This window comes from Phoca vitulina, unplaced genomic scaffold (genome assembly GCF_004348235.1).
Source record: "Phoca vitulina isolate PV1807 unplaced genomic scaffold, GSC_HSeal_1.0 scaffold27, whole genome shotgun sequence".
NCBI lineage: Eukaryota > Metazoa > Chordata > Mammalia > Carnivora > Phocidae > Phoca > Phoca vitulina.
This window is the reverse complement of record NW_022589730.1, coordinates 7,550,258-7,563,380: the sequence shown is the minus strand read 5'-3', so window position 1 is coordinate 7,563,380 and position 13,123 is coordinate 7,550,258. Positions and strand designations below refer to the sequence as shown.

At 45.5% G+C, this 13,123-nt stretch overlaps 1 protein-coding gene across 1 annotated transcript in view; it reads left to right on the top strand.

Moving 5' to 3' along the window:
- The first annotated feature begins 217 nt into the window (after positions 1-217).
- The window catches only part of SOCS6 (suppressor of cytokine signaling 6), a 36,677-nt gene continuing 23,771 nt past the window's right edge, over positions 218-13,123 (top strand). The window contains exons 1-2 of the mRNA XM_032422643.1: positions 218-396; positions 5,905-6,083. The gene's annotated coding sequence lies outside the window, so the exon portion shown is untranslated. The remainder of the gene's footprint in view (positions 397-5,904; positions 6,084-13,123) is intronic.

The following is a 13,123-nucleotide window of genomic DNA, read 5'->3' as shown; positions in this document are numbered from 1 at the left end:
CAGCACCCCAGCCCCACCCCACGACTCCCGCACGCTCAGAGCCAGCGCGCCCCGGCCCTCAGACGCCCCTCGCGTCCCCGGGCGTCCCCGGGCCCTCGGCGCCCCCCGGCTCCCCCGCCCCTGACGCGCGCGTCCCCGCCCCCCACCCCCGGACGCCCCCCGCGCCGGGACGCCCGCCTGCGCCGCGGGCCGAGTAGAGGGCGCGGGGCGGCCCGCTCGGCTCCTCAGCTCCGGCTCCGCGCTCGGGCCCTGGCGCCGCGGCGCGCCCCTCCTGGAGGAGGAGGAGGAGGAGGAGGAGGAGGAGGAAGGAGGCGGGAGGAGGAGTTGCGGGAGAGGAGGGACGAGCGCGGCAGTCGCGCCGGCGCTGGGCGAGGAAGCAGAGCGGGCCGCCGCCGGGTGAGCGTCTGCGGAGCCGAGTCGGGGGCTGGGTCTGGGCTTTGCTTTCTGCTCCCTCTCCTCCGTAACCCGGGAAACTGGCCGCGGGGGCTGCTTCTCCCCTCGGGGCGGCGGGGGCGGACCCGGCGCGCGCTGGGCTGGGGAGGCCGCCCGGCGCGCCTGCAGCCGAGGGTCCCGGCGGCGCGAGGCCCCGGCCGCCTCGGCGGGTCCGCGGGCGGGGGCCGGCCGGCGGGGAAGCGGCGTCCGGGAAGCCGGGCCGGGCGGGGAGCCGGGCCGGGGAGGGCCGAGGCCTGCTTCCGCCGAGCGCCGGCCCGACCCCTCGGCCTCCCCGTCCGCGGCGCGCCGGGCCGGGCCTCCGCCTTTGTTGCCCGCAGCCCCGCCGGGGAGAGGCCGGGGCTCGGCGAGGCCTGGGGCGGCGGCGCGGGGCCTGCGCGGCTCGCACCCCGCCGCCCGGCCCCGTCGGCCGGTCCTCGGGCTCGGGCTCGGGCTCGGGCTCGGGCTGCGGTCCAGGGGCCGGAGGGCGGGCGGGCTCGGGAGGGCCCAGGCCGCGTCGGTGCCGCCGCCGCCGCCCCCCGCCCGCCGGGAGGTCGCGCCGGGCCCCCCGTGTGTGCCGCGCGTGACGGTGCCGCTGGATGTGATTTACTCACGCGGATGTGGGGGCTGCGGGCTTTCAAACTGCCCCTGGAACCGAGACAGGCCTTCATCTTCAATTTGCTTCGGGACTTGGCAACTTCGGGGACACCATTGTGGCTCATTTTGTAGCACAACTAGTGACATTTCTCGGTGGCAGGTCCTGGCACAAAACTTGGAATGTGTGCAGCAGGCTGGATGCCAACTTCACGTTTAGTCGGAATGTGAAATTTGGGGTTCCCGTCCCCACTTTTTGGAATTCAGGGCCAGGTGGGAATATGGGATAAAACTCAGGCTTCCGGTAACGAAATATGTAGTGTTGCCTTCAGTTCGGCGTCTGTTCCTTGACTGGACGCCGGGCCTGGACGGGGCAGCGTGCCCCTGCTGAGGCGGAGGGCGTCGTGGTCCCGGTAAAGCCGAGTGGCCATCCCACGCGTCCCCGGGGCGCTTCCAGTGGCCTCTGTCCCTTGCAAGACAGATACACGTGCAGTCAAACCGAAGTAAGCTGCCGTCTACGTCAGGACGAGGTGTCGGAGGTGTCCTCGACCATGGGAGGCGTAGATTCATCTGGACTTTTAAAAACCCAACAAATAACGCGAAATCCACTTAGCTTATTTGAATGGATGAATTTTAAGTGGGGTACTCAGTGCTGTGGAGAATCGTCGTTATTTAAAAACAGCAGTGGTGTTGTTTTCCGAGTTTCACAGATCGAGCAGGGGAGCGTAGCCCGTGATCTTTCTCGTTTCCCGTGTGCCTTCTCAGTTTTCCTCACCGCCGTGCCATCTGCGTGGACGCGGCGACTCAGAATGTCTCTGCTCTGAGCAGTGTGTCGCCTCAGCCCCTCGGCTCCAGCCTCCCCTGATGTCTCCTCCTTGCCTGCGGGGCAGCTGGCTCACGGGCCGTCCACTTGATAGCGATTCTCAGAAGGACTTATTCTCTGGGGCTCGGCGAGTGCTTTCCACTGTTGGATCTGGTTAAGGATGAGCCTTTACCCCTTTTAGGTCTCAATTCAGCATCTCTTTTGAAATACTTTTTCCCTTTATTATGACCTTTAAATGCCTTCTAAGTTGGTGGGAGGTACCTGGCACTGCCCCTTCCCCTGCTTTTAGTGGGAAGGTAGGGCCGGCCCTAAACGGCCTCCCCAGAACCCAGGGGCACACCCTCGGGTGTCACGTGGCACCCTGCCAACGCAGCACCTTGCAGGGAGTGCTGGAGAAGGGGTTTGGGTGACCTTGACCCGGGACATAGCCTTCCTGGGCTCTGCCGTGACCTGGGAGGAAAAGCTCTGCTGTGCTGACTGGATTCCTACCCATTTTGCCATCCGATTGACTATTCGTTTTAACGGCCCTCTTTCTGGGGAACAGAAGCAAGTGTCTGCTTATGTCTTGTGATATAACTCACTCTTCAGAGAAAACTCTGGTAGTTTTCTCCGTTGTGGTCAGTTTTCAGGAAACTTCTGTGTTATTAATAGCAAGTATCTTTGGGGCGCCTGGGTGGGTCAGTAGGTGGGGCGGCTGCCTTCGGCTCAGGTCATGATCCCAGGGTCCTGGGATCGAGCCCCGCATGGGGCTTCTTGCTCGGCGGGGAGCATGCTTCTCCCTCCCCTCTGCCTACAGCTTCTCCTGCTTGTGCTCTCTCACTCTTTCTCTCTCTGTGTGTCAAATAAATAAATAAAATCTTAAAAAAAAAAAAAAAGCAAGTATCTTTTATTTTGCTCATAGAAGTAATTGTGTGATCTTATTTAAGAGTCACAATATAGTCTGAAAAAAGGAAGTAGGTCCATTTCTGAATTTGGCAATTACTGTTCTCTCAAAAATATGCGGTCATGTGGAATGGGTTGATACACAAATATGTTGAATATGAGGTCAGATAACCCCATGTTATTTATATATAGTATAACTAGTGGATGTGTGTGCATTGATTTTAATACTCAATAGCGGTAGGTAGGTAAGTAAATGACCTAAGCTAATATCACTGTTTGCTATTTTGTTTGTTGCATCTTTTATGGGAAGTGAAGATTATTTCAGTTCTTGGTCCTCATCCCTAATCTTTTTCCAGTTTTGGAAATGGCACATCTGTGGTGCCTGAGTATTTCTGTAAAATTACTCCTTTTACAAGGGAGAAATTTATAAAAACTAGTGTATGTCATAAAAAGGGGAACTTTCTTGTATGACTAGATTGATCGAAAGAGTAAGTTCAGACAGTAAAAACGAAACAGCGTTGGGACATGTTTTAAATTGTATTGACAATGAAACTGTCATTAATGTTTTTGTGGTTAATCTGTCATTCTGTACAGTAGGTTGGTTTAGCTAATAAGTAGTGAAGGCTTTAGAATTAAGGGCACATTTTACTTTAAACTGACTTCAGTTTCTGTGATGATGCATACAAACATTAAATTTTACTGAATGGGGCAATTATTTTTAGGTGGCCGTTGGTCTCATTGATGTTTCAAGAATGGATGTACTCAGATAAAGTCGTTTAAGATTTGAATTCTCGTGTTGCATACTGAGGACCTTTTGGAGGTGTTTGATCTTTAGTATACATTACTAGCTTTGTGACCTTGAACACATTTTTTTTTTTAAGATTTTATTTATTTGACAGAGAGAGAGACAGTGAGAGAGGGAACACAAGCAGGGGGAGTGGGAGAGGGAGAAGCGGGCTTCCCGCGGAGCAGGGAGCACGATGTGGGGCTCGATCCCAGGACCCTGGGATCATGACCTGAGCCAAAGGCAGACGCTTAACGACTGAGCCACCCAGGCGCCCCTTAAACACATTTTATATCCCCTCCGAGTCTTACTCCTTTTGTGGGGCTCAAGTGAGGTTAATAAATCCACCTGACAGACTTATTGTGAATATATATTTTGTTTAAAGTAAAATCCAAACTCTCCACCCTGGGCTACAAGATTTCTGCCCAGTTCTTTCGTTCATCTTGAGCAACCCTGTCTTCCTCACCACAAAGTTACCCTCTAGCCTTTCTATTCCCTCACATTCCAGGCTGCTTCTGGCCTCCTCACCTTTGACATGTAGTTGTTTGCCTAGAATGTTGTTCTTATAGTTAGTTCATTGTCTGATCTTAATGCCAGGTTCACTGCATCAGGGAAGGCTTTCCTGACTACTCTTATAGCTCCTTCAGGAGCCCCATCTTATCAGTTTGTATGTTTTCATCATAATGTTTACTGCAGTGTATAACTATTTTGTTTAATTCTTTTGGTCTTTCTCCTCGTCCAAGTCCCACGTGGGCAGAATGTGGTCTGTGGTTCTGTGTCTCCCTAACACATCCCATGGGGACATGGTGTACAGAAAGTGCTTGTAGTTTTTACATTGTTACCTACACACTAAAGGCAAGGATTTGCTGTGTAGATGGTAGAAATTCCCATCTGAGCTGATATGCTCAGCTGAGTAAGTCATAGCCCTAATAAGGCCAACATTCTTGTAACTTCAGGGCCCAAGTCACCCTACACAGGGAGAGCTGTTTTTGTTTTTTTTTTTAAGTCAGCTCTACTCCCAACATGGGTCCCAAACTCATGACCGCAAGATCAAGAGTTGCTCTACTGACTGAGCCAGGCAGGTGCGCCAGGAACTGTCTTTACCTGTAGAGCCAGAATGTGGGTCTGAGCTCATTCAAGTGTCCAGCTGTCCAGTCACGAAGATGCACAGGCATTCATCACTTCTGGAAGAGTAGTTATCTATAGTGTGTGGAGAGTAACAACTCCAAAGCACACTTCCCTTGATGTTAGCTCACATAGCTTGATAAGGTAAACCCTTCGTTGTCTGGAAGCCCTGGCGTTCTCAGTTATGTGATGCGGAATTCAGCAGGAGGGAAAAACCTCATTTGGAATCAGACAAGTAGGCCTAGATAGCTAACTGGCTGATGATGAAGGCAGTCTTTCACAGGGATGTGGATCTAGGTTTGAATTTCAGCTCTGTGACTTTATAGGGTAGGTTTTTAAAATAAATTCTGTCTTACTTGCTTTATCTGTAAAATGTAATAGTGCCTTTCTCAGCATTGTTGTGGAAATTAAACAAGAAAATGTACATAAATGTATGGATTCAGTGCCTGGAATATAACAAATGCTAATATTAATATCAGTTTAGGGGCATCTGGGTGGCTCAGTTGGTTAAGCATCTGCCCTCAGCTCAGGTCATGATCCCAGGGTCCTGGGATTGAACCTGCTCATAGGGGAGCCTGCTTCTCCCTCTGCTGCTCCCGCTTCTTGTGCGCTCTCTCTCTCTCTGTCAAATAAATAAATAAAATCTTTAAAAAATATAATCAGTTTAAAATATACTGTGATTGGTTAAAAAGAGCATTCTGGGTAATCAGTAACATGTATATAAGACTTGCTTTTTCTTTCTTTTTTTTTTAAGATTTTATTTGAGAGAGAGTGTTGTGAGAGAGCACAAGCGGGGGAGCTGGAGAAGGAGAGGGAGAAGCAGGCTCCCTGCTGAGCAAGGAGCCCGATGCAGGGCTCCATCCCAGGACTGTGAGATCATGACCTGAGCCGAAGGCAGACACTTAACCAACTGAGCCACCCAGGCGCCCCAAGGGTTGGTTTTTCTTAAGGAAGCCCTGTGTGGGGAAAGGGTGTAAGATCAAAGGGACAAGAAAAATGAAAATAAAAGAGGAAAGACAGTGGGAGCTCACAGAAGTATTAATGGTGCCAGCTACTAGGATTGTGAGGGTTACAGATGTGAGCAGCTATTGAGTTGCTTGGCACTGGGTCACTGCAGTCAGTTGGTGGGAGATGTAGAACAAAAAAGGTGCTGCACTTGGCCTTCTGCAAAGCGCCAGGTTCTTGTTTTCATACTGTTGTAATATATATATTTTTAATCACTGTTAACAGCCATCACACTGAAATGTTTTCTTAAAATTATTAAAAGGGCATCACACTTGGAGACTATGTTTGGGGAGCAGTGGCTATCCCAGTGTCCTTGGGAGCAGACTGTTGAGTAATAGAGAAGAAAGAAAGAGAAGACGGCGGATCTCTGAAGGCCTGGGACACAAACCATTATCTGAGCATCAGTGAACCTGAAGATGCCATCCTGAAGTTTTTCAACAGGTAAATTTGGTCGTCTCAAGAGGCATCTGTCTCTATATAGCACTTCAGTGACAGCATGAGATTATATTTGATATACACGTTTATGTTTAAGGTTTCCCTTTTAAGAGAACAGAGGAATATATGGCTCCCAATGGGAAAGATGTTCATCAAAAACAATTTTAAGAATTTGATGTTATTCTTTAGAACGATTTAGAAAAGGTGTATTCACATGCTCTAGATAGCCTGTTATTTGGAACTGCTAATGGTTGTTCTTATAGTGATAGGTATTATTTTGAGTACCCCAGTAGCACTGGATGGTTGAAGCAACAGGGTTAATACACCAGTAAAGTAAGATGAATTCTCACTGGTATACTGTTACTTTGCATGATTTTCCTTTTGTGAATTTTGTTTTGGTGTTTATAGTAATGAGATCTTAGTAAAGCTTAATTTTGGTTTTAAAGGAAATATCATCCCTATGATAATAGTCACTTTTATCTGTTGACAACTGCTTTTGAAAAAGTGAAAAAAATATACTTAGGGAATATTATTATTACCAAATGTCGCAGACTGTTGGAATATGTAAGCATGTCACACACATAGAATTATTTTAGGATTTTAGTAGTTTTGTGCATTTGGAGAATTACTGCATTTTAGAATTAGAAGGAAGCTTCTGATTATTGACCAGCTTCATCCTTAGGTAGATAATGGGGAAAGTGAGACTAAGGGTGGTTAAGTAATCGGCCCAAAGTCACATACCACAGTACTAGCAGATTTTAGAATGGAGTCTGATGTGTGCAGCTCTTCTTGTGGATGCAGGATGTTTTCATTTACTCCTGGGAGGTGGGGAATTTGGATTTGTGTCTTCATGGAGGAGGTCACAGTTGAGCTGGCTCTTGGAGGGTGACCTGTGTTTGGGAAGAGCCATAAGCGGCAGGGACAGTATCTCAAACAGGCGGAACAGCAGGAGCTATAATATTAACCTAGAGATCCTTTTTTTTTTTTTTTTTTAAATTTTATTTATTTGACAGAGAGAGGCACAGTGAGAGAGGGAACACAAGCAGGGGGAGTGGGAGAGGGAGAAGCAGGCTTCCTGCCGAACAGGGAGCCCGACGTGGGGCTCGATCCCAGAATCCTAGGACCACGACCTGAGCTGAAGGCAGACGCTTAACGACTGAGCCACCCAGGTGCCCCTAACCTAGAGATTCATTTCTCCTCTTTCCTAACTGAGGTTACCTATATTCTGTTTCTTACTTTACTTCCTTGATTTAGTGGAGCTCATTCTCCTAGTAACTTCCTGAAAAAGGTGATGGGGTTGTTGTGTTTTTTGTTTTGTTTTGTTTAGACCTTGTCAGAAAACATGTATGTTCCAAATATCTAATTTACAGTCTGGGAACTTGCTGGTGTAGTACATTGGTAAGTGTCTAGACAGGTATGAAAATGTATACATTAAACATTTAATATGTATATACCTCATAGATAGTGATGTACTGGTATATAGGTGTGCTACCCTTTTTTTTTAATATTTTATTTTTTAAGTGATGTCCACACCCAGTGTGGGGCTTGAGCTCACGACCTAAGATCAAGAGTCGCATGCTCCACCGACTGAGCCAGCTAGTCACCCCAAGTGTTCTACTTTCTAAATCTACTTTTTAAATTTTTAAATGTTAAAGTCTGAATTAAAAAATTAAGGAGGAGTGAGTTTATTTCATTAATCAATTCTTATTTAAGCCAGCTCCCTTAACATTTTAAATAATTGGATTTGTGAACATTTTCATATTTAACTTAATAGAGATGTATTGAACACAGTTAAAAAGATGCTTAGAAATGCTCATGTAAAATTTTGTTCTCTGCAGGTTAAATTTCTAAGTCTGCATATTTTTATTTCCCCTGAATCACATTCTTTTAGAATTGGACATGCTGTAGAGATCAGCCTCTTTATTTTATGTGGGAAACAGACTCACCAAGGAGAGATTCACTCAGTGTCACACAGCAAACTAGTGCTACCCTATATTTTTGTGTCAGTAGCCTACAGAGTGGGAGAGAATCAGTTGAAAATTTATTAGAGCTTTTGCTGTAATTATAAATTTATTCTTTTTTTTAAGATTTTATTTATTTATTAGAGAGAGTGAGAGCTTGGGCGGGGGGGGAGAGGGAGAAGCAGGCTCTCCGCTGAGTGGGGAGCCCAATGCGGGACTCGATCCCAGGACCCTGGATCATGGTCTGAGCCGAAGGCAGATGTTTAACCAGCTGAACCACTCCCGTGCCCCTAAATTTATTCTTAATTCATTAAATTTTAAATTACTTGGCAACTTTAAGTCCATTTTTCTTAACTTGGTTATCTTTAAATTTCTTTATCTACCTTTGTAACCATGCAAATAGTCACATTACTTTTTATTTATTTATTTTTTTAAAGATTTTATCTATTTATTTGACAGAGAGAGACACAGCGAGAGAGGGAACACAAGCAGGGAGAGTGGGAGAGGGAGAAGCAGGCTTCCCGCTGAGCAGGGAGCCCGATGTGGGGCTCGATCCCAGGACCCCGGGATCATGACCTGAGCCGAAGGCAGACGCTTAATGACTGAGCCACCCAGGTGCCCCTCACACTACTTTTTAAAAATAAAGCTTATTATGTAAGATCTGAAGGCCCTAAAAGAAGTCAAAATGATTCTATTACATTGACTATTTTCCATTTATTTTTATTTGCATGTAGTTGTCACCTGGAAGGGGTAGGAGGTCGCACCCTCTGCTCAAGCTGTCGCCTTAGCCTGGCAGTTTCCTGGTTGCTGCCAGAAGACATGAGGCTCCTGGGTCAGAGATAAAGGACTTCATTACTCAGGGCACTGTCAGCATTTGTGCCAGTTCCCCGAACACACTTCGTGTTGAGAAGAGAACGTAGGGGCCAGAGGAGAAAGCGGGGAGACAGATTAGGAGGCAGCTAGGTAACGCGGCCGAGATAGCAAGCACAGTGCGTGGGGCAGTGGTGGCAGCAAATGATCGGATTCTGTGTGTACTTTGGAAGTAGTTGAGCCATGACCCTGGATGTGGTAAGTGAGAGAAAGAGGGGAACCACAGGTGATTGTGGAGGTATTGATCTGAGCAGTTGGAAGAATGGAGTAACCATAGACCTAAGTGGGAAAGGCTACGAGTAGAGTAGGTGTGGGGCTGGGATGGGAAAGATCCAGAGTTTAGTTCTGAACACGTGTAGTCTCAGATATCCCTAAGACAGTGAATGGCGGTGTCAAGAAGGGAGCTGACTGAAACTAGGCTAATTAAAGATGTGGATTTGGGAGTGGAGGACACATCAGTGCTATTTCAGGCATGAGAGTGAGTGAAGTCACTGGGGCGTGAGTGTAGATGCAGAAAGAGTGACCCAACGTGAGTGCTGGGGTATCCAGCGTGAGGAGATCGGAGGCACAGTAGTCTGAGAATGACGGATCAGCTGTGTGAGGTGCTGTGGACAGAGCATCTCAGGTAAGAACTGAGCATTGATGCTGGATCTGCATGGGGACATCATTGGTGACCTTGACCAGAGCAGTTTCTGTTTGATGGGATAGAGAAGGTCTCTGGTGTGGGTAGAGGGAAAACGGGAGAAAAGGATTAGTAGGCCTCCAGTATGTATGTTTTTCCCAAGGTGTTTTTGTTGCAAAGGGGATTAAAGAGATGGAACCATAGTTGGCGGGGAAGATAGGGTAAAGACAAGTGTGTATATATGAGAAATGATGTTTTTAGGAGCGATCCAGTACAGAGGGGAACTTGTTGGGATGGGAGGGCCTTTAGAGAGGTGCGTGGATCGGTAAAGTAACAGGATGGTTTTGTCCGAAGTTTTCTTCTCATGTCCTAATTATCTCAGTGAAATAGGAAGCTGGGCCATCCGCTGAGATTAAAGATGGGGGGAGTAAGTGTTACAGGTGCGAAGAAAGATGTGGGTTGGTTGACAAGGAATGGGAGAGACTGAATGGATCAGGGAAATGTAGTTTGATTTCCAGGCAGCATTAAGGTTCCAGCAGAGGTTCATGGTCATGACGTTAAGTGAGACCAGGCAGAGTGGTTACGTGTTTCTCCAGCCACATTTTCCTGTAAGGGTGCAGGCATGGCGTGGGCAGAGTTGGATTGAAGCAGTGTTGTCGTTTTGCCAAAGTAAAGTGGGAAAGGGAATTGAGGGTACATGCTAGGGAATGATTATGATTGAGTGTGGAATGTAAACTGAGTAAGGAGTTAAGAGGATCACTGAAAAGCTGGTGAGTTTATTCTTTTAGAGTTAATATTTATATGTTAAGTCTGTATTAATTAACTCTATATTGATATAATACTCACTTAGACTGAATATTTCAGGTCAGACCTGACTGTATATACATAAATCAAAATTAAATGTCACATTGGCAAAAACTTGTTTTGGGTGGGGTGAAGAGAAAGAGAAGGCTGCATAGGTTCTCATTAAAAAAATACAATATCCTTATCTATTGATATATATTTTTGTTCAGTCGTGGTAAAACCAAAAGCCAAGAAAAGGCCTTGTATTTTGCTTTAACTTGAGGGATTTACTCAGCCATTCCCTTTAGAAAAGTAACTTAAGAACAAACAAACTCACAGACCTTTTTCTTATAAAAACTCCATATTTATAGAATATTTAGAAAATAAAGTATTGAAAACAGTATTTACAGAGCATTCTGTGGTCCAGATGGCAGTTCTGCTGTATTTCTTTCTGGTCTGGTGTGCCTCCCTATTCTTTCTACATAATCGAGACCACACTGTACATATGATTTTGTTTCCTGTGTTTTTGCACTTAACAAATGAACAATATGAACTTTTCCCTCATGTTATTTATAACCCTGTATAAATATCAATTTTAGTGGTTCCCTAAAGTTCCATTGTGTAGATGTGCTAGAATTTTGTTTACAATTCTCAGTCTGTTGGAAATTAGAATGTTTCTGATTCTTAAAATCTATTTTTTATCATATGCAATAATGTAGGGGGCATTGTTATGCTTTGGTTTCATGTTATTTCTTTGAGTTTTTAAAAACAGCATTATTGGGTCAGAGAGTATGAATATTTTTTTAAGAGTTGCATAGAACCAAGCATTTTTTTTTTTAACAACTGTATTAAGACATTTTCAAGTAATGAATATCATCATTTAGAAAAATCTTTGCTAATTTGAGTTGTGCAAAGTCATTTCTATTTTAATTTCGTTTCTTTGATTCTTATCAGGGTCAGTTTTTTTTTTAGGTTTACTTATTTATTTTAGAGAGAGGGTGAGAGGGAGAAGAGTGCTCCGGTGAGTCAGGGGAGGGGCAGAGGGCGAGAATCTTTCAAGCAGACTCCCCACTGAGCTGGAGAGCCTCATGCAGGACTAGATCTTCTGGCCCATGGATCTTCTGGCCCATGAGATCATGACCTGAACTGAAACCAAAACCAAGAGTTGGAGACTTAACCGACTGAGCCACCCAGGCGCCTCAGGGTCAGTATTTTTTTGTGAATGTGTTGAACCAGTTGGTTGTCCATGTGGAAGAATGTAAGTTAATCCTTACCTTATATAAATCAATACTAGGTTAATCAAGGACTTACATGTGAAAAGCAAAACTTCAATACTTTTATAGGAAATATGGAAGAGTATGTGACTTCAGTATCGGCAGGATTTCTTAAGACAACAAAAGGAGCAAACAATAAAAGAAGACTGACAAAGTCAACTAAAATAAAATGAGAAACTTCCTCAAGGTGCCACACAAAGAATAAAGTCAGTATACAAGTACTCTACAGCTGTAGGAAAAAGAAAGTAGATGATCCATATGAACTGATATGCACTGATTTCTAGGAGTCTAAAATGTACCTGCTCTATCTTAAATCTTTTTGTTCTATATATTTAGCCACGCATTTTAACATTTTTCTCACAGTAAGGAAAGCAGAGAAGTGTTTAAAAGGCTGTTCTGCATTTCCACCAGCAACATAGGAAGGTTCTAGTTTCTCTACGTACTTGTTAACACTAGGTCTGGTCATTCAGATGGGTGTGTAGTGGTGTATCATTGTGGCTTTAATTTATATTTTCTTTTTTTAAAAGATTTTATTTATTTATTTATTTGGCAGAGAGAGACATAGCGGGATAGGGAACACAAGCAGAGGGGGAGTGGGAGAGGGAGAAGCAGGCTTCCTGCTGAGCAGGGAGCCTGATGCGGGGCTCGATCCCAGGACCCTGGGATCATGACCTGAGTCGAAGGCAGGCGCTTAATGACTGAGACACCCAGGTGCCCCTAATTTATATTTTCTTAATGACCAGTAATATTAAGCACCTTTTCATGTGCTTGTTAGCCATTTGCACGTCTTCTGTCGTCTTTGGTAAAAGATCTACCCATGTCCTTTGCCCATTTAAAAAAATTAGGTTGTCTCAATTCAGTTGTAAGAGTTTTTTATTTGTTCTGCTTAAAGGTGTTATATCAGATATGTTATATACAAATATTTTTTCCTAGTCTGTGACTTGTTCTCTCTTGACGTGTTTTGGAGCATAAAGTTTGTAATTTTAATGAAGTCCTAAAGTTGAGTGGTTTTCACGAATAAGTTCCTCAGTTCTTGCATGCAGTTAGTTTATCTCCAAAGTGCTGAAATGGTTGCTTTCTACATTTTGACCCAACTTTATGGTTGCCTTTTGCAGAGAGGATTTATCAACCTTCTCGGGCCACCGTGCCAGAAGTGAGTTCCCCTGGGTAGATACTTGTTTGATACCTATTTTTAGATGACAAAACTGAGGCATGGATGTGCAGTCATTCGGAAATGCTGGCTGTGATTTGAACTCAGGTAGCGTGGTTCCAGGATCTGTGATCTTAGTCACTAGGCTCTGCTTTCCCATTCTAATACAGTCAGAAAAGGTGGTAGTTTCTAGATCATGCACCACGGGTCAGCACTTGTGTCTGTTACTTGGCCCCTTCCCTTATGACTTTGGGCAGACTGTTAAACTTTCTTTCCTTTTTTTTTAAAAGATTTTATTTATTTATTTATTTTAGAGAGAGAAAGAGAAAGAGCATGCACTTGAGTGGGGAAGGGGAGAGGGAGAGGGAAAGGATCTCAAGCCTACT